The following is a 22,609-nucleotide window of genomic DNA, read 5'->3' on the forward strand; positions in this document are numbered from 1 at the left end:
GAAGTCTAATCTCTTCTTTTTTAGAGATGAAGACAGTAAATTCTAAATATACATTGCCCGTCTCATTACACACAGTTTATTAGTGGTATAGCTAACTCGGGATTGGTATCCAGACTTCTCCAGGGTTAATTGCCTCCTTTACAACCACCCTTCTACTTCTTCATTCCCAACATATTAGACACCAACTCTTTATGCCACCAAGTCTGTGGACAAGAAGAAGTGAGCTATCTTATGTTGTTCTCACATATTTCAACACAATATTCACAGACACTGAAATCTCAGGAAGTACATCTCTTAAGAGCTGGGATTATGTCAATTTTCTTTGACTGAAAATGTAAGAAGTCATTTTCCACATGTATATCTGTGGTTATAAAAGCTGGTTGTGACCATAAAACAGAGTAAAGTCTAAAAAAGTACAAAGCTAACTTCCTTATCTAGGATTCAGTCAAGTTCAGGTGAATCTCTTCATGTCAGATCATTTAAATCAGAGCTTTCTAAGAGACGGACACTTGTGCAAAACTCCACTGAAGTCTTATACATACAATTTTTTGATCTGTTACTTTCATTTTGGTGGTAGCACATTATTCATGCTTTTTCTCTTAAATATCAAAATATCCACATCTACACTGAAAAATCAAAGTGTTTTTGATTAATTACCGCTGATATTAATGTCTATTAACAGCTAATCTTATTTACTTAGGTAAATAAACAGTGACAATAGGTAAGAATAATAGAAATAATAGGTAACATAAAGTGCTTAGCATGTTGTTAAGCAGTTCTCATCTATTATTCCATTTACTCCTCCTAATAATTCTACTGTCTGTAATGAAGAATCCATTATTTACCCAGTGTTATGATGAAATGACTGACTCTCTGAGAAATTACGCACCGCTTATTGCAGAGCCTGGCTGCAGAACCAGGGAGGCTGACTCTAGACATCAGGTTCTAATACGTATAGATTTTTTCTCCCCTGGATTAATACCCTGCCAGTCTTGTTTTAACTCCAAGATCTTGCATAGCACCTAGCATGTAACAGAGGCTTAGTAAATATCTGTTACGTGAAAAGGTAAATGGACAACCGTGGTTAGTTCCCTTCCTGAGCTAAACAAACGAATGAAAAACATCTCACTTTGTAGGCAGATGTAACTCAGCTGAGTGCAAGAGCACTGTTCTCATCCATGTGTCTGAGAAAGGCAGCCCAAGTGTCTTTGATGTCGGAGTTTCCACAACTGTCCAGTGTAATCTATTTCACCTTGAAACTAGTAAGATCTACGCAAGGAAGCATTTTGGGCATAACTTGGCTGTAAAGAAGCTCATATAGCTCCAAGGCACCACATTAAAAACAACCTCCATTTGATTGCTTTAGTAAGAATTCCCTCAATTTAACTACCTCCTGCCACATCTACACCACAGGATATTAAAAAGGCACTATCCATGGTTGTGCCCCACTATTGATGCTGTTTAAACATAAGAAGGCAATTAACTTATTGTGCTCCTGTGAAAGGATCAGGCTTCTGGGAGTTTAAACAAATTAATAAATTTGTTGAATAGGAAAAAGAATTCACCAGCTTCCTCTGTATATTTTTATTCAGCACAATACACACACGTAGAGCTGTGCCGTTATTTGTGTCTAGCAGCTCATGGGAAGAAGGATGGTTGGCAGCTGTTCTGTATCACCCATGGGGACAAGAGGGACTATGCTTTTGCTGCAGCATGAGGTCATCAGGTTCATTACAGTGAAAATTTAGTTTTCAATGAGGCTTTTTAGATTTTGGAATGGATTGGTGAAGGACATAGTAGATATTGCCAGGTAAGGAAAATGCCCCCTTTTTACCGAAGTATCAGGCAAAAAGAGGTATTCCTTTTCCAGTATAATAAACTTCAGCTTTTTTCACTCTTTATACATCAGTAATTCTCAAGTGATGCATAAAGACAAAATGGAATTATTTAGGCAGCTTTTAAAAATCCCAAGACCTTGGCCATATCAAAACCAATTACGGCAGAAATTCTAGGGGTGGGACCCGGTCACCAGTATTTTTTAAAGCTCTCCTGATGATTCTAAACTAAACTGTAAACTGAAGGAAACTGCTTATGGGGAAGCTACCCCAAACCAACTTTGGTGACTGAAGGCAGTGATAAAGAAATTTTCCACTGAGCCTTAAGCCTTAGCTTGGGGACTCTGCTCCTTCGTGACTTAGGGGCTGCATGAGCTTCCAAGCTTGCAGAAGAAAATAATGGCAACCACTTCTTCAAAAAGAGCTGATCATGATCAGCATAAAAACATATTGACGGAAAACTATTTGTGGTCTGTGATCCTAGTAGGTAATCTGGGCTCAGACTAATGGATTTATTGGGTCAACACTGTCCCTAAAACCCAATAACTTGGGGTTCAGAAATCACAATGTTGAGCTCCACTATGCTAACCAATCTTGAACCCAAGCATTAAATAACTAGTCATCCTTTTCTTTGGATTTGTGTGACTTTATTCTTTCTCAATCCCACACTTGCCTTGGGGCTAGGAGGTGCTGTCCACAGGTGCTGTTCTTCCACTTATAAAATTATACATGAATAACATTTCAATTCTTTAGACTAATTGTCTCTGTGTTATTTTTAACGTTCTCATTCCCCACCCCTCATTGTGGCAAATGTCCATAACATGAAATTTACCATTTTAACCATTTTAAGTATACAATTTCGTGCCATAAGTACATTCACATAGTTGTGCAATCGTAATTGCTCTTCATTTCTAGAATTTTTACAATTCCAAGCTAAAGCTCTATATCCCTTATGTAATAACTGTCCATTATTTCTTTTTCCCAGTCCCTGGTAACCTCTGTTATATTTTTCATTTCTATTAATTTGACTATTCTGGGTACTAAATATAAGGAGAATGAAATGATATTTGCATTTTTGTGTGTCTGGCTTATTTTACTTAGCATGTTTTCAAGGTTCATCTGTGTTGCATGCATCAGAATTTCATTCTTTTTTAAGGCTGAATAATACTCCATCATATACATATGTGTGTGTGTTTGTGTGTGTGTGTGTATGTGTGAGATAATTGTAGATTTACATGCAATTTTAAGAAATAATACAGAGAGATCCTGTATAATATTCACCTAATTTCCTGCAAAGACAACATCTTGCATTATTCTGGTATAATATTATAACCATGCATATATTATTGATACAACTTACTGACTTTATTTTGATTTTACCAGTTTAGATGGGCTCATTTCTGTGTGTGTGCATATGTGTGTATGTGCACACATATGTATATGTATTTCAGTGCAGTTTTGTCATGTGTAAATCTGTGTATCAGCACTGCAGTTCCAACATAAGGATTCCACATGCTACAATTTTATAACCTCAGCCACTTTCCTACCATCCCTTCTCAATAACCCCTGACAACAATCAACATCTTCTCCATCTCCAAAATTTGGTTATTTCAAGATTGCTATATCAGCAGAATTACACAATATGTAACAATTTGAAATTAGCTTTTATCACTCAACCTAATTCACTAGTGATCCATCTAAATTGTTGCATGTATTGTTTGTTCCTTTGTAATTTTCAAGTAGTAATCCATGGCATGAATATATCACAATTGGTTTAACTGTTCATCTGTTTCAGGGCATCGAGATTGTTTTCAATTTGAGGCTATTAAGAATAAAGCTACTATGAACATTTGTGCATAGGTATTTATATAAATGTAAGTTTTCATTTATCTGGGATAAAAGCCTAAGAGTACAGTTGCTGGGTTTTATAGTAAATGCATGTTTAATTTTGCTAGAATATGCCATACTCTTTTCAAGACTAGCTGTATCATTTTGCATTTCGACCAGCAATATATATGTGATCCAGTTTCTCAACATTCTTGCCAACATTTAGTTCTATGATTGCTTTTTAAATTTTATTTATTATAATAGGTATACAGTGATATTGCATTGTGGTATTAATTTACATTTCCCTAATGACTAAAGTGCCTAATGATGTTGGACACTTTTTGTGCACTCATTTGCCATTCATGTATTCTCTTTGATGAATGTTTATTTTTGATGTCTTTTGCCCATTTGCTTATTAGATTTTTTGTTTTTGTGTTTATTTTTAATCTTTGAGCATTGAGTTCTATTTCTATTCTAGATACATTTTTTTGTTGTATATGTGGTTTGCAAAAATTTTCTCCCGGTCTGAAGTTTGTCTTTTTATTGTCTTAATGGAGATTTTTAAAAAGGGAAGTTTTAAATTTGATGAAGTTCGGTTAGTATTTCTTTTTATGGGTTGTATTTTTTGGTATAGGTCTAGGAACTCTTTGCTCAGTCTTAGGTCCCAAAAATTTTCTGTTTTTAAAGACCCAGGTGATGGGTACACAAATGCCCAGACTTCACCATTACACAATACATGCATGTAAGAAATCACACACTTTTACTCCCTAAATCTATAAAAATAAAATAAAATAATTTTTAAAAATTAAAAAAAATTGTTTTTTTTTCCTCATAGTTTCACCCATTACAATTAAATCTATGGTCTATTTTGAGTTGATTCTGTATAATTGATAAGATTTAGGTTGAGGCTTCTTCTTCTTGTTTTTTTTCCCCTTGGCCTGTGGTTTCCAATTCTTCCAGCATCATTTATTGAAGATCCATCCTTGGGATTTCTGGTTTCTTCTTTGACCTGAAAGGGCTTGGAAGTTGTCCCTTCATGCTAACAGCAAGAAAAAAAGCTGAACAAATGGAAAGACAACCACTTTTCTAGGTCTATCAGAAAATGGCTGCAAAACCTGAAGAGACAGAGGTGGCTACAGAGAACCACAGCTTACTAGAAACCGAATTTCAAGAGCAGAAACATGCTGCTGGAGCCAGCGCCAACAGGAACACTTAAACTTTAACTGTTGAATTACTAGAGGCTCCGTGTGGTGTAAGTTGAGAGCTCACAATTCCTGGGGAATGCCCAGTCTTAAGGGGGCTTCCCACACTTTTTTGAGTTTTACCTGAAAGAGACCCAGCAAGTCCTTACCATGAGGATCTGAGAAAATCTCCTCTTAATTCCATCAGGGGAAGGGGAAAAATAATAATTTGAAATGTGCTCGGGGGAAAGTAATGATTTTGACATAGAGCCACAGTATTTTGTCCTTTCTTTGTTCTCTGTAATGAAGACCAATCCTCAGGGGGCACTACTTTACTAAAGTCTTATCTCATCTGGGGAAGGGCAATTTCCTCTAGCTTTCCTGTCTTACATAAGGGGGGAAAAAAGGCTAAGATGAAAGTCACAGCCCAGTCCATGACAAAAAGTGGAGGTTTAATCATAAGATTATAGACCCCTGGCTCTCCCAATATCTTACCAACAAATTAGGGCTCCAGGATGATAAGAGTGGACTGAAATTGCAAGAGTTGCAAGACACAGACTCTATTTAAGAGGTAGTTTCTAGGGAAATCCAAAGATAGCAGGAGAGACGAAAACAAGGACTGTAGAAGAAATGTGAGTTTCTGAAACTTCAGCTATAGCAAATATTAAACACAGCTTAACGCCTAGCCAGTAAAACATAAAAACCACACCAAAATCCTGTTTACCTCAGTTCCTTTTCCCAAAGTATCATGTCTGAATTTTAATGAGAAAATTACAAGTCATGCTAAGTAACAAGAAAGACATCACAATCTCATGAGACAAAGCAAGCATCAAAACCACACTCAGATATCAGACAAGATCTAAACATAACTGACGGCTATGCTAAGGGATATGAAGGAAAAAGTGGACAACACGCAATAACAACTAGGTAATGTAGGTTGAAACTCTAAGGAAGAATCAAAAATAAATGCTACAAATTAAAACATGTTAACGGAAATAAAGAATATTTTTGATGGTCTCACTTGTAGACTAGACACAGCCAAGAAAAGAACCAGTGAGCTTGAAGCTATGTGAATAGAAACCACACAAACGAAAATACAAAAAGAAAAAGAATGAAATAAAACAGAACAGGCTATCAAAGAATTGTGGAACAATCAAATAATTATGATGGATAGGGGAATATCAAAAGAGAAAAAATAAAAAGAAGAAATATTTAAAGTAATATTGGATAAGAATTTTCAAAAATTAATTACACACCACCAATTTTCCAAAATTAATTATACGCCAGGAAGTGCAGAGAAAATCAAATATGGTAAACATCAAAATATCTACACCAGGGCATATCATATTTAAATTGCAGAAAACCAAAGACAAGTAGAAAATATTCAAAGAATTAACCACGGGGAAAAAAATCTTACCTATATAAAAGGAATAATAAGAATTACATTGGACTTATCTTCACAATCAGTGCAAAGAAGAAGAGAGTGTAATAAAATGTATTGAAAGGAAAAAGTGAAATAAAAGTATTGAATTGAAAAAAGAAAATAAAACACTAATATAGAATTCAGTCCTCAAAGAAATCATTCTTCAAAAGTTAAGGTGAAATAAAGATTTTTCTCAAACAAAAAAGAACTATGAGAATTCATTGCCAATAGAACTGCCTTGCAAGAAATGTTAAGAGATATTCACTGGAGAAAAGAAAAATGATAAAATTCAACTCAGATAGATACCCATAAAGAAAACTATTAAAGAAGGAAAAATGGAAGATAAAATCTTTTAGTTTTTTATTCTTAATTTAATGAATAACTTTGTTAAGTATAGTAATAGCAACAATGTATTTGAAAATTTGTAGCAGAAACGCTATAAAAATAGTGGGAATAATTGAGAATTCCTTGTTATAAGATGCCTGCATTAACCATGAATTGGTGTTGAAAGATAAAATGAGTCACAATAAAAAGTTAAAGCATTTATTTAAACAAATAGAAATTCATAAATTAGGCAGCACAAGCCAAAAATGGTTTGGGGCTGTATCAAAGTAGCATGAGGGAAGGCTTTTATAGAGTGAAAATGGAAGCAAAACAAAGAAAATGTTTGGTTAGGAACAGTTATACAGGTGCCTTATCTGTTTGATCCCATTGAAAAGTCTCTAGTTATATAAGTTGGCTGGCATCTTCCAATTGGTTAAACTTACATTGACATTGTGATGTGATGTGATGTTGTGATGTGATGTGATGTTGTGATGTGATGTGATGTTGTGATGTGATGTGACGTGACGTGACGCGACGCGACGTGACATGATGTGATGTGATGTTATTTTGAGACAGAGACTCACTTTGTTACTCTGGCTGGAGTGCGGTGGCACCATCATGGCTGATGGCAGCCTTGTCCTCCTGGAGCTCAGGTGGTCCTCCCACCTCAGCCTCCCCAGTACCTGGAACTATAGGGATATGTCACCACTCCTGGCTAATTTTTTTACTATTTTGTAGAGACATGGTTTTGCCATGTAGCCAAGGCTGGTCTTGAACTTCTGGGCTTGAGTGATCTGCTCACTTTGGCCTACCAAAGTGCTATGGTTACAGGTGTGAGCCACTGGACTCAGCGAATTTTATTTTAAGAGTGATATTGTGTTATTTGCAAATAGATATATTAATTTTAAATGTATATTGATAACTCTAGAATAACCACTAATTTTTAAAAATATATAATTGATTTGCTAAGTGAAGAGAAAGAATGGACTCATAAGTAATGCTCAAGTAAAACCAGAGAAGGCAGAAAGGAAAATTTTAAAAATAATAAATAGCAAGAGCAATGAAGAGAAAAGTTACAAATATGATATTAATAAAACTAGATCATTAATCACTGGAAATAAAAATGGTCTAAATACACTAAATAAAAAAGACAGAAATAAGGAATAGAAATAGAAGTCCCAAATTTTCATTGTCTAAAACATTAAACATAAAGACACAGATAGATAAAAAGTAAATGAATGGAGAAAGATCAACCATATTAACACTAATCAAAGGGAAGACAGAGTAGCTATGTTAATTTCAGACAAAACGGACTTCGCAGAAAGGGGAAATTATCCTCGGGGATAATGAGAGGTATTCCATAATAATAAAAGGATCAATTCCCCAACAAGATAAAACAATTTTTATTGTGTATGTGTCTAAGAGCAGAATGTAAATATATGGAAGAAGAACACTAATAGAAATTCAAGGAGATGTAGACAAATTCACTATGATAGAGAGTTCAACATACCTGTTTCTATGATTGTGCAGGCAGAAATTCAGTAAGAATACAGTTGAACTGAAATGCAGCAGCAATTAATTCTGTCATTTACAGAATATTTTATCTAATGAGAGCAGAATACACATTCTTCTTAAGCTCGCATGGAACATTTGCCAAAATAGACCTCATTCTGGACCATACTTTAGCAAAATATATAAAACTGAGATTCATAGTTTGAATGCTCCCAGACTACAATAAAGTTAAAGTAGAAATTAATGGCAGAAAGACAGCTGAAAATCCCAAAATATTTGGAGATCAAACAACATAATTTTAAATAAAATATGGATCAAAGAAAAAGTCTCCAGAGAAATTTTAAAATAACTTGAACTAAATGAAAATGAAATTTACCAAAATTTGTGGGATGCAGCAAAAGCAGTTCTGAGGGAGAACCTTACAACATAGAATACATACATTAGAAAAAAACAAATATTTAAAATCAATCACCTCAACTTTCATTTTCAGAAATTAGAAACAGAAGAGCAATATAAACCTAAAACAAGCAGAAGAAAGACATAATAAAAGGGCAGAAATTAATGAAATCAAAAAGTGGAAAACAATAGAGAAAAAAAGTCTATTTTTTAAAAGCATCAATGCAATTGATAAAACTTTAGCTAGGTTAAACAAGAAAAAAGAGAGACGACACAAGTTATGAATATCAGAAATAAAAGAATTTCATCATTACTAACTACATGCATATTACATTACTACCTACATGCATATTACATTACTACCTACATGCATATTATAAATGAATATTCTGAACACTTTATATCCACAAATTTGATAATTTAAATGAATGAATTAATCCCTTGAAAGACATCATCTACCAAAACTCACACAAGAAATAGATACTTGAAGCCCATACGTATTTAAAACATTGAATCAATAATTAATAACCTTCCAAACGACAAGGCCGAAATGGTTCACTGATGAATTCCGCCAAACAGTAAAGGAATAAATTATACAAATTCTCTACAATCTCTTCCAAAAACTAGAAGCAGAGGGAATACTTACTGGCTTGCTCTGTGAGGCCAGCATTACCTAAATATCAAAACTACAAAAAGGCAGTACAAAAAAATAAAACTACAGACCAATATAACTTATGAACATACGTGCAGAAACTCTCAACAAAATATTGTCAAATTTAATTTAGCAATTAAAGAAAAGAATTTTACACTATGACCAAATTGGATTCATCTCTAGTATACAAGGATCAGCCAACATTAGAAAATCAATTAATATAATCCATCACATCAACAGGCTAAACGAGAAAAATTGAATAACAACATCAATAGGTGAAGAAAAGCATTTGAGGAAATGTAACACCATTTCATAATAAATCTCTCAGCAATAGAAGGTATGGTGGTTAGTTTCATGTGTCAACATGGCTGGGTTATGGAACTCAAATATGTAGTTAAATATTATCTTGGATGTTCTATGAGGGTATTTTGGATGAGAGTAACATCTAAATGAGTGGACTTTAAATACAGCATATTGCTGTACTTTATATATACGTATATTATATATGTATTATATAATATGTGTATTATATAATATGTGTATTATATTATATGTGTATTATATAATATATAATATTATATATATTATATGTTATATATATAACATATATATTCTATTCTATGTATATATAATATATAATATGTAATATATACTATTCTATGTATATATAATATATAATATGTAATATATTATGTAATATATGTATATGTAATATATAATATGTAATATATTATATAATATATGTATATGTAATATATGATATGTAATATATTATATATAATATATGTATATATAATATATAATATGTAATATATTATATATAACATATGTATATATAATATATAATATGTAATATATTATATATAATATATTTATATAATATATAATGTATATAATATATTTATATAATATATAATATATTGTATATAATATATTTATATATAAAATGTATATTATATATTATATATATATATGCCCTTATTCTACTCTATAGAATATATATATAGGGAGTGTAGAAGCTGTTTCTATAGGGACAGAAGACCCATCAAATTTAGGAGCTCAATGTCCCCAGCTTCATTGATGTCTTCTTACACATCCCATTCCAATCTTTAGGATCCCATTCTGTCCCAATCACTTCCCTCACTTGCACAGTAGACATCCTAAGAAGCAGGCACTGCAATTTGTGTGGTCATTCAGCCACTAGCAGGCTGAAATTTTGGGTTTAGTCTTCAGCAATCTTAATCCTGCAGCTACAGGAGAAAGCGGTTTCTTCAAGGGCAGATATAGAAGTTTTCAATGTGTATATATATATATATATATATATATATGCACACACTCACCTAATTTACTAAAATTATTTAGTAAGTGAGTATTTTATTCTATTGGGTAGAATGAAAACATACATACATATTTTTATAAATGTATACAAATTATAAAATTACTATTTATTGTATAAATACATACATATATATGTTTATTCTACCTATAGAATAAAATAGACACTTATTTACTAAATAATTTTTGAATGAATACATATTCTCCTTCATGTTTAAAAAAATCATGGGCTAAATAATGCCCTCTAAGATTTTTAACCTAATGCTCTGATTTGAGGAATTAAATATATAAATTTAATAGTGTCTTCTTTGATAAGAATAATTCAGAATTATTCTTTCTTTTGAAAGTTTGTTGTTTGATATCCAAATGGACAGTTTCTGCCCAAGTAAGTCTCTGGACACTCCTCCCATCTTCAAAGGAGTGTACTTATACTTTTCCCCTTTCATCAAGGCAAAACAATTTATTTAGCTAAACAGGCACTGGACAAATAATTTCACAATGTCTAAGTAGAATATTTAGGCATTCAACTCCTGTCTTTTTATATATCTTTCTTTACCTATCAGCAACTTATGTCTAGTGATGATAATTTTGCTTCTAAATCCAGGCTAAATGTTTTCATAGGAGACTAAAACTTGCTTCTTAGCCTCAGGTAATGAGTAGAAAAAACTAAAGTTTGCAAGGATAGAGGAGATTAAATCTAAAAAAATAAACAGATCCCCTTGGTGCGATCCAATTTGAATCTAGAGAATCTTTGTTCCAGTTCTCAAAGGTGAGCCACTTATGTATGAAAACCAAATTGCTTCCCTCATGCTAATTAAATGCTTCTCAGGAATTCATATTGTGTTTGTTTGCTAGACTCTTAGAAATTCCAAATAATTCAACAATCATTTGTCCTCTCATTTTTGCCTACAAAGGTAACTTAAAAGGGATGACCTCTTGGGAAACATGTTGTCACTATCTGAAAATACTGCATATAAGTACATGGCTAGAATTCATTCAGAAAAAGAGGTGGAAAAAGACATTTGGGTGCAATTCTAAAAAGATCTTGCAAAATGTCTCCCTGTTTTGAAATTCCCAACGGGATGATTCTCATCCCTGCCCTTCACCTTTTGGATATAGAACTCATAAAAGAAAAGGAAATGTCTTCATTTTCAAATGAGCACACCAGTGTTCTCCATATTTTTTGTCAAGATTTTGTTTCTGGCAGGGAATTTGAGAAAAACCAAAATTAACCCAGCTGCAGGTGTGCACAGATAATCCCTTCTTCTCTTTGTTGAAGAGGAAGAAAAATGTGGTCCTTTTTACTCAGTTTAATGACCAGGCACTGCTTTATCTCTCCTTGAAGGACTTTAGAAGAAGCTCTTCAGTGGCTGCCATGGAAAGGATTTTGGTTTTGCTGATTTCATGGCTGGGAAGCTTACATTAGGACTGATTGGAGAATCTGTTTTATTGTTTTGCCCTTTCATGTATCTCTGCATTAGTAGTAATATGTGACTAATAAAGTAAATAGAATAGAGCAGAATGAAGTTTAGAGCAATCCCAAACAAAATTTCTAACTAATTCATCTTAATTAAAAGTTGGCTTCTTCTTTTTTTTCTTTCTTTCTTTCTTTTTTTTTTTTGGAGACGGAGTTTCGCTTTTGTTTCCCGGGCTGAGTGCAGTGGCACAATCTTGGCTCACTGCAACCTCTGCCACCCGGGTTCAAGAGATTCTCCTGTCTCAGCCTCCTGAGTAGCTGGAATTACAGGCACACACCACCAGGCCCGGCTAATTTTTTGTATTTTTAGTAGAGACGGGGTTTCACCATGTTGGCCAGGCTGGTCTCAAACTCCTGACTTCAGGTGATCTGCCTGCCTCGATCTCCCAAAGTGCTGGGATTATAGGCATGAGTCACCGCGCCCGGCCTAGTTGACTTCATTTCTATCATATGTAAAAATGTTGACAATGAAAACAAATACATATGCTACTTACATGCCGAGCTGCTGTTTTACGTTAGTTTTCTTTAACCAACTAAATTATAGACTTTTGTTTTTGTTTTTTGGCAAGGTCTCTCTCTGTTTTGCAGGCTGGAGTGCAGTGGCTCAATCTCGGCTCACTACAAACTCCTCCTCCCAGGCTCCAGCAATTGTCTTGTCTCACCCTCCTGAATAGCTGGGACTACAGGCGCATGCCACTGCGCCCATCTCATTTTTGTATTTTTAGTAGAGATGAGGTTTCACCACGTTTGACACATTGGTCTCAAACTCCTGACCTCTGGGGATCAGCCTGCCTCAGCCTTCCAAGATGATAGGATTACAGGCATTAGCCACCAGGTCCAGCCGAATTTTGTTGGTTTTTTACCTTAAATTTCATTTTACTTTATTATTTTTCTTTCTGATAATTGACAGCATAAATTTGAGTTGTCAAGATGTAACTGTGTGAAGTCTAATAATGTACATTGTGGGTTATATAAACTCCCAACTTTTTTAACTTCTTTCTCTTCTGTTGTTTCTTATTTGTTATCAATCCCTCTGTAAAACAAAAACAAAAACAAAAACAAAACAGAGAATGAGGGAATATAAAAACAAATTAGTCAAATTCATTACGGCTTTGCCTTGATGAAAGTTTGGAGAAGATAAATAATGAGAAATTTATGCTTTATTATATTTTTGAATTATTTGTGCTATAATTTACTTTTTTACATTCTTTCCTCATTTCTCTCTTATTCCATACCAGGTCCTTTCTATATGGGTTTTGCATTTTCAGCCTGAAAAAAAAAAAGATACCTTCAGTATGGGCTCTTTATTTTTGTGATTTAAACAAAATACTCACAGCCATATATATGAGTATAAATTTTTTTCCTGTTACAAAAGGTCTGTTAAAATTTTATTAGATTCATTTTTAGCTATGCCATTTTTATTATTACATGGAGTATTAAAAGTTTGCTTAGATTTGCATTTTATTTTATTTTGTACAAATTTATGGGGTACCTGTGCAATTTTGTTACATACATAGATTGTGTAGTGGTCAAATCAGGGCTTTTAGAGTATTCAACACTCAAATAATGTATACGGCACCCCTTCTGTAATTTCTCATAATCCTACTCCCTCCTGCTGGCTCACCCTTCCAAATTTTCATGGTCCGTCATTCCACTCTCTACATCAGTACACATGCAATATTTTTTACAATGATGTTTATATCCTGCTCCTATTTGAGGCCACTCAACTCAAATTCCTAGCTTGTTATAATAGTTTTCTCCATTTCCAATTAATTTCCATGCATTACTTGAGTAGATAATTAAATCACCTAGAAACAATAAAAACGTGTCCCTCTCTTTCCATTCAAAGCTCTATATATTATTTCTTGCCATATTACACTGGCTGAAACCTCCAGAGAAATTCTTGTTCATAGTAGAAAGAGAGGGTGTGTGGGGCTTTGGAATTTCTTATTTAGTACTCAAAACTCACATTTCGAATGGATCAATGATGTGATTTTACAACTAAGGCATTACAATTGGCCTCAACCAATTTTCACTTTTCTCTTCTAAATGTCTGCTAGGATTACCATGTGAGGGTCCTAATATGAAGTTTGTAAGTTTTAGAAGTTTTTGATTTTCTGAAATAGAGGGCTGCTGCCCTCTATCATATATCATGCTTGTGTGTGTGTGTGTGTGTGAGTGTGTGCATGTGTGTGTGTAAAAGAGAGAGAAAGAATATGACCAAAAAGAGATAAAATATTACCTATCTGGAAGGTGTAATATATGATAAAAGAAATCTCTAAAAAAGAAGATAAAATAAAACATGGAGGTTAAATAATAACTATCAAGGAAATTATTTATAAATACTAACCTTTCTAGAGCTGAATGGCTGAATGACATGTTTTAAGATTTAAGGTGCCTATAAACTGCTGAACAAAATATATATATTTTGAAATACTTTGTATATAACTTGTGAATTTTCAGAACACCAAGGATGCACAGAAGCTCTTTAAATTTCCAGAAAGAAAGTAGTGACCTCTTATAAAGAAACATAAATTGTTTTCACAAAATGAAACCGTACTTCACTGGCAATTCTGGGTCACAGAAATGTTTTCGGTAATGTTTTTACTGATCTTAGCAAAGAAGAAAATTTTTTTTAACCTAAATTCTACAACCAGCCAAAGTGTCAGGGACAAAATTAAAGATATTTTCATATAATCAAAGCCTCAGAGTTACTTTCCATTCATGCTTTATTAGATTGCGCATATATTTGACAGCAAGAGAAATATAAGAGAGATAAGAGAAATATAAATTAAATGTAAGGGAAAAAGCTACCCTGAAATGCATTACTTTTTCTTACCATCTAACTCTGAGCTAACCTGATACTTTTAGATTTATTAAAAAAGAATACCCCACATACTTTCCATGTGAATTCATGAACATGGGTGATTTTATTTATTTGACATGATAATTAATTCATAACATTAGGAAAGAAAGTTACTTCATAAAGGAAATCTTGGTTTAAACAAGATCTGGTGGTGGAGCAGAGAAGGAATGTTTAACTTATTATAATAAACTGCTATTCTCAAGCACTTTTAAAACCACATCAGCAGTCGCATCAGTAATCAACAGAATAGGAAATAAGCATGTTCTGTTCATCATAAGGGTCTCAGCAGGACCCTTGCATAGGTAGACTGTTGTTGAAAGTGGATCCTCATTACTGCCCTCAAGTTGAAAGTGAACATATGGTGCCTCTTTTAACATTTTCTTTGTTTCCAGATTCAGGCCAACTCTCCTTGCAATTATTTTGAATGGGTGGAATTGTGGTCCATTTGTTTCTTGAGCATTTTATTAATTTTTTTTCATTATGGAAAAGAATGTGACTCCACATATCCTAAGAGTAAAAAATACAAGGAAATAATCTCATCTAAGTTATTTCTGATGTCAAATCACACAATCCAGAAGTCAGGCTACAGTAAACCATAAAAAGAATAAGCTTTATTAAAAGCCACTCTAAGTTACAGGAAATTGCAATTAGGCGGGTGTATTACTAGACATTTCATAAGACATTTCCATGAGATGTAAAGGCAGATTTCCGGTCTTTTTATGACCCGAGTACACTCTGAATACACTATATCTTATTTAACAGGTTTAAAGTTAAAATATGTTAATAACAAATGTTATTAAAGTGTGTCCAGCCTGTTTTCACAGAAAATGATGAAACAAAGCAGAGAGGAAGAAAATCCTGGATCTGTCTTGGCCAACGGTTGGAGAAAAAAGGGTAGTGCTACCTAAGAAAATTTAAAGCAACATCTGTCAATAAAATCTGTTAAAAGAGTCAAGGGTAAGTCAAAAAACATTTCCTTAATGTGTTTTATGAAAATTTAAAGTAATTTACAGTGAGAAGAGACAGCAGGGACACAATTCATTGTACATATGGTATGAATATGAGTGTTATTTATATACACACAGAGATAAAGAAATCGAGTGTATGCATATCCATATGTGCACACATATATTGCATCCTCTCAATAACTAAGCTGCACATATAGAAAATACAAATATATGATCCCCTATATAGATTGTATAGCTGTTATCCGGAAAGAATTTAAGACAACTAAAGGTTTTTCATAGTTTCCAAAAGAGCTTATTTGTATGCTTTTATAACCCTGCCAATAAACATACAAATGTGGAGACCAATTTTGTCAACACTCCATACCTACTATCCAGACTTAACAAATGATATTGACATTTGAATATATTTGCTTTCACATCATCTTCTTCTCTTAAATAAATACAATGTGGCAGATCTAGTTGGTGCCACCCTTTCTCTCAATTTCTTTTCAGAAGCTACTTCTAAACTGAAACTTGTGAATACCATTTCCATCCAAGGTTTTATGCTTTTGCAACCTACGTGTGTGTCTGTAAACAATCATATTTTCCATGTGTTTTTTATTTGACTATGTTAGCATCCTTATGTATTCTTGTACAACTCGTTTTATTCACTCAATGTATCATTACTTTATGACATTTTATTATATAAACAGACTACAATTTATTCCTCCATTGACTTACTGGTGGCATTGAGGTTGTTAGCAATTTGTGGAACTTTTAAATTATATAATTCATACCTTTAAACATGCCTCAGTGAGCACATGTTCAAAAACTTTTCTACAACACATAACTCAAAGTGAAATTGATGCATGGTCTACTAGAAATATCTATTTATTAGAAATTGCCATATTGCTTTCCAAATGGTTATTAGTGTTTACATTCCCACAAGAATAAAATATGGAAGTTTTTATTGTTCCATGCCTCACCAACACTTGATATTAGTTTTCCCAGCATATATAACACAAATACAGAACGAATGTTATTTCTGTGTGTGTTTGTGTGTATACATACACATACAAACACACAAGTTTAAGTTTTTTTGGTTGAATGAGTATAATATAAAATGTTTTAAGAGAAATGTACAGAATTTAATGAGTATCAAATATGAGTTAATGTCTTCTCACTTTATCAAATTTTATTTTCCATCTTTATTTTGAAATGGTTTAATTACACCAATTTATTGGTAAATAAATAACATTTTAAGAAAATTAAAACAGTTACCCAGGGCTGCACAGCTCTTGTGAGCGTTTTGGGGTCAGAGTGTTTGTTTTCAGAGCCTGTTTGTTTTCCTCTATCTTAGCATATGTGCCTCACATTTTATGAAATACAGTTGACCCTTGAATAACAGGCGTTTGAACTGAAACAGTCCACTTATGTGAGGATTTTCTTCCACTTCTGCCACCCCTGAGGCAGCAAGACCGACCCTTCCTCTCCTCCTCCGTCACCTCCTCAGTCTATTCAACATGAAGATGATGAGGATGAAGATCTTTATGATGGTCCACTTTCACGTAATGAATTGTAATACATTTTCTCCTCCTGAGAATTTTCTTAACAACATTTTATTTTCTCTAGCTTACTTCATTGTAAGGGTATAGTGTATAATACATATACAAAGTATGTATTAATTGATTTTATGTTGCTAGTAAGGGTTCAGATCAACAGCAGGCTATTAGCAGTTAAGTTTTGGGGGAGTCAAAAATTATACACAAATTTTCTACTGCACGAGGTCAGCACTTCTAACTCCTGCATTGTTCAAGGGTCACTGTACTTTCATATATTGTATTGACCTTGCAGGGAAGATGTTCTATTTAGACTTAAAACATGTTTCCAGTGTAAGGCCTACAATATTATATTTTAATCAAATTTTATAAAATCCTAAATATGCTAAATATCCTTTCTAAAAAAATTAGAAAACAAAACTCAGATATGAATCACTGATTTAGGAAAACATAAGTGATAGATGTAAGATTTGAACATAGTCCTGCTTCTGAGTCTATTTCTCTGAGCTTTTATTTATTGCTTTCATTTTGTTTCAACAGAGAAAACTAAGAGAGTCATCTGCAAGGACTTTGTCACAGGGAGCATTCCTTAAAGATGAGTTTAATTTTAAAAAGAAAGTGTATAAGGAATTATGGGCTTTCTAAGTCAATGGCCTAGAAAAGTTAGGTCAGAGCTTCAGACTGACCAAAGACCTTGTAAGATACCATGTATGTTTGCAGGGTTTAAGGAGGTAAATATACTTCAAAGTATATTTCTGATGTTAAAAGAGAGAGCATTTGCTTAGATCCAGACATGATATCGAGAATTGACCCAGATAAAAAGAAAACCACAAAGCACTATTTGTTCCTCATGAAAATTATTAGAAAACCATCCCAGTCTCTAGACATTATAATAAATCTCCATGTGGCAATTTGCAGTTTATCCTTAACTCTGAGTTACTAGAATTTTTCCCACAAGTAATTTGCCTTGTTGCTTAATATTTGGCTACTAAATGCAGAAGTCCTCAAGAGTCTTTGCATTTCTTCTCATTTTTCAATACCTGAGAGAACATGAGGTCTTCACTTCTTGGGTAAATAATTATAAATACACATGAGCAGCAATATAGCAGAGTTTTTATAAATGCTGGTTCTGGAATCCCAGTGCTGGATGCAATCATGACTCCAACACTCACAAGCCTACAGAACCTGGGATACTTATGCAAACTCTTCCAGCTTTGGTCTTCTCATTTGTAAAATGAAGGTTTTGGTGGTTCATATGTCATGAGGGTTAGACAAAATTAAGCATATAAAATAATTAGCAAAATGCCCAGCACCTAATGAGCACCTGTGTTAAACATTATTATCATCATTTAGATCTACATGTATACATTGCATAGTTTTAAATAATAATCTCATACACAAACACACACACGCACACACACAAATAGCCACTAGAGTGCATAAAATCACTAAAGAGAGTTGAGCATGCAGAACTGTAAACCATACCTTGGCAAAATTCATATAGCAGGTTCTTGGAGAAAGAAGATAATGCATGTGTCAAAAGCTTTCAACTTCAAAACAATTAAAGAGTTTCCAATAACAGGGAATTTATTTGGATCAAGATAATGAATTGTATCCTTTTATTCACTCCACTCTGTTGAAGTGACAGAAAAAAAATGTAAAAGGAAAAATAAATAAATAATAGGCATAGGAAAAAAGGGGGTATGTTTATTAGGTTAGAAACTTTTCAGAAATTTCCAGTAGATGGAGGATGGCATGAAAATAAGGAAACAATTAAACAGGGAAAATAAAACCCGAAATATAGGAAGCAGAAATTTCTAGAGGTGGTGAGAAGAGCATTTACTAACTAAGCCTTAGAAGAATCTCCCCAAATTCAACGGGATCCAGAGTGGCTTAGGGGTGATCATGAGGAGAGTTCACTTAAGGCTGAGTTTGAAAGAGATGTTCCTTATCTATTTAAGCCCAGTGACTTCAGAGGCAGAACTATTTTTTGTTTTTCAGCACAAAGTTATTTCTAAACAAGGATGAGAATCAGCCTAAAGTAGGTCTTTGTCATGAGTTTGGGGACTGAAATGTTAAGCAGACCCTGAATCAACTACAGACTGCATTCTTCCTTCAGAATAAAGCTCTTACTACCAGCTTAATTGCGTTGGCCTCACCTAGAAGACCTACAAAGTGAGGGTTTGACTAGAGAATAGTTCATGTACAGCCACAGGGAGAAAGCAAGAGTGCCCACACCTAGAAACAGTTTCCTGCCGTCCATGTTCTACTGAAGGTCCTGCCTGGCCCCAACAAGCCATACTAAAATAAGAAACTGAATCCACCAATGCACATATAGGAGTATTCTTTGGGTTGAGAAAGAACAACCCGGCCGAGCGCGGTGACTCACGCCTGTAATCCCAGCACTTTGGGTGGCCGAGGTGGGAGGATCACGAGGTCAGGAGATCGAGACCATCCTGGCTAACATGGTGAAACCCCATCTCTACTAAAAATACAAAAAATTAGCCGGGCGTGGTGGCAGGCGCCTGTGGTCCCAGCTACTCGGGAGGCTGAGGCAGGAGAATGGCGTGAATCCAGGAGGCGGAGCTTGCAGTGAGCCGAGATCGCGCCACTGCACTCCAGCCTGGGCGACAGAGCGAGACTCCATCTCAAAAAAAAAAAACAAAAACAAACAAAAAAAAACAAGGCCGGGCGCGGTGGCTCACGCCTGTAATCCCAGCAGTTTGGGAGGTCGAGGTGGGTGGATCACAAGGTCAGGAGTTCAAGACCAGCCTGTCCAATATGGTGAAACCTCATCTCTACTAAAAGTACAAAAAAATTAGCTGGGCATGGTGGCACAGGCCTGTAATCCCAGCTACTTGGGAGGTTGAGGCAGGAGAATTGCTTGAATCCGGGAGGCAGAAGTTGCAGTGAGCCGAGATCATGCCACTGCACTCCAGCCTGGGTGACAGAGAGAGATTCCGTCTCAAAAAAAAAAAAAGAAAGAAAGAAAGAACAAACCAGCTACCTATTTAATTTTAATCTTGAAACAGATCAATAATATGTGTTCACAGATATGATTACATATCCCCAAATCACTAAATGTTGAAACAATTACTATCAAAGAAAGCCATCATCTGCAAATAAATTTTCTACAAATTAGTCTTCACAGTTCTTTAAAAACCTATTACATCCATTAAGAACAGATGAATTATGACAAAGAAACAAACTGTTAGCATTCTTAGAAATATATATATTTATGTATATACATGCCTATATATGTATGTATGTATATACAAAATTATAGAATAATAGAGACTGAGTTGCAGAAGTGATAATGGGATAAATCAGGAGGAATATTCTCTTTTTAAATTTCTCTTATTTCAATAGTTTTTAGGGGTACAGATGGTTTTGGTTACATTTATAAATTCTTTAGTGCTGATTTCTGAGATTTTAGTGCACCTGTCGCATGAACAGTGTACTCTGTACCCAATATATAGTCTTTTATCTCTCACCCCACTTAAAACCTTCCTCCATGAGTCCCCACCTTCCATTATGTTATTCTTATACCTTTGCATCCTCATAACTTGGCTTTCACTTATAAGTGAGAACATACGATATTTGATTTTCCATTCTTGAGTTACTTCACTTGGAACTATGACCTCCATCTCCATCCAAGTTGCTGCAAAAGACATTATTTTATTCATTTTTATGGCTGAGTAGCATTCCATGGTGTATAGCTACCACATTTGTTTATCCACTCATTAGCTGATGGGCATTTAGGTTGGTTCCATATCTTTGCAACTGTGAATTGTTCTGCTATAAACACGCATGTGCACGTATTTTTTTCACGCAATTATTTCTTTTCCTTTGGATAGATATCCGGTAGAAGGATTGCAGGATCAAACAGTAGTTCTACTTTTAGTTCTTTAAGAAGTTTCCATATTGTTTTTCATAGTGGTTGTACTAATTTACATTACCCCCAGCAGTGTAAAACTGTTCCCTTCTTGCCATGTCCATGACAACATCTATTGTTTTTTTCACTTTGTAATTATGTACTTTTCACTTTTTTCATCTATGTACTTTTCACTTTGTATTTTTGCAGGAGTAAGGTGGTATCTCTTTGTGATTTTAATTTGCAGTTCCCTGATGGTTAGTGATGCTGAGCATTTTTTCATGTGTTTGTTGGCTGTTTATATACCTTCTTTAGAGAAAAGTATATTAGTGCCCTTTGTCCACTTTTTGATGGGATTATTTGTTTTTTCTTTGCTGATTTGTTTGAGTTACTTGTAGATTCTGGATACTAGTCTGTTGCCCAATGCATAGATTGTGAATATTTGCTACCACTCTTTGGGTTGTCTGATTACTCTGCTGATTATTTCTTTTGCTATGCAGAAGCTTTTTAGTTTAATTAGGTCCCATTTATTTATTTTTGTTGCATTTTCCTTTAGGGACGTAGTTATAAATTCTTTGCCTAAGCTGATGTCCAGAAAAGTTTTCCTGATGTTATCTTCTAGTTTTTGATCCATGTTGAGGTGATTTTTGTGTAAGGTGAGAGATGGGATCCAGTTTCATTCTTCTACATGTGGCTTGCCAGTTTTCCTAGCACCATTTATTGAATAGGGTGTCTCTTCCCCAATTTATGTTTTTGGATGCCTCATCAAAGATCAGTTGGCTGTAAGTATTTGGCTTTATTTCTGGATTCTCTATTCTGTTACATGGATCTATGTGTGTATTTTTATACCACTACCATGCTGTTTTGGTAACTATAGCCTTGTAGAATAATTTGAAGTCAAGTAATGTGATCCCTCCAGATTTGTTATTTTTGCTTAGCATAGCTTTGGCTATGTGGGCTCTTTTCTGGTTCCATATGAATTTTAGGATTGTGTTTTCTAGTTCTGTGAAGAATGATGATGGTATTTTGATGGGAATTCCATTGAATCTGTAGATTGCTTTGGGCAGTACGATCATTTTCACAATATTTATTCTTCCCACCCATGAGCATGGGATGTGTTTCTATTTGTTTATGTCATCCATGATTTCTTTCAGCTGTGTTTTGTAGTTTTCCTTGTATATTTCTAAGTACTTTATTTTTCTGCAGCTATTGTAGAAGGCATTGAGTCCTTGATTTGATTCTCAGCTTGGTCATTGTTGGTGAATAGCAGTGCTAGTCCTTAGTATACATTGATTTTGTATCCTAAGACTTTACTGAATTTGTTTATCAGATCTACAAGTTTTTTGGATGAGTCTTTAGGGTTTTCTAAATATATGGTCATATCATTGGCAAACAGCGACA

This window comes from Pan paniscus, chromosome 21, assembly GCF_029289425.2.
Source record: "Pan paniscus chromosome 21, NHGRI_mPanPan1-v2.0_pri, whole genome shotgun sequence".
Taxonomy (NCBI): Eukaryota; Metazoa; Chordata; class Mammalia; order Primates; family Hominidae; genus Pan; species Pan paniscus.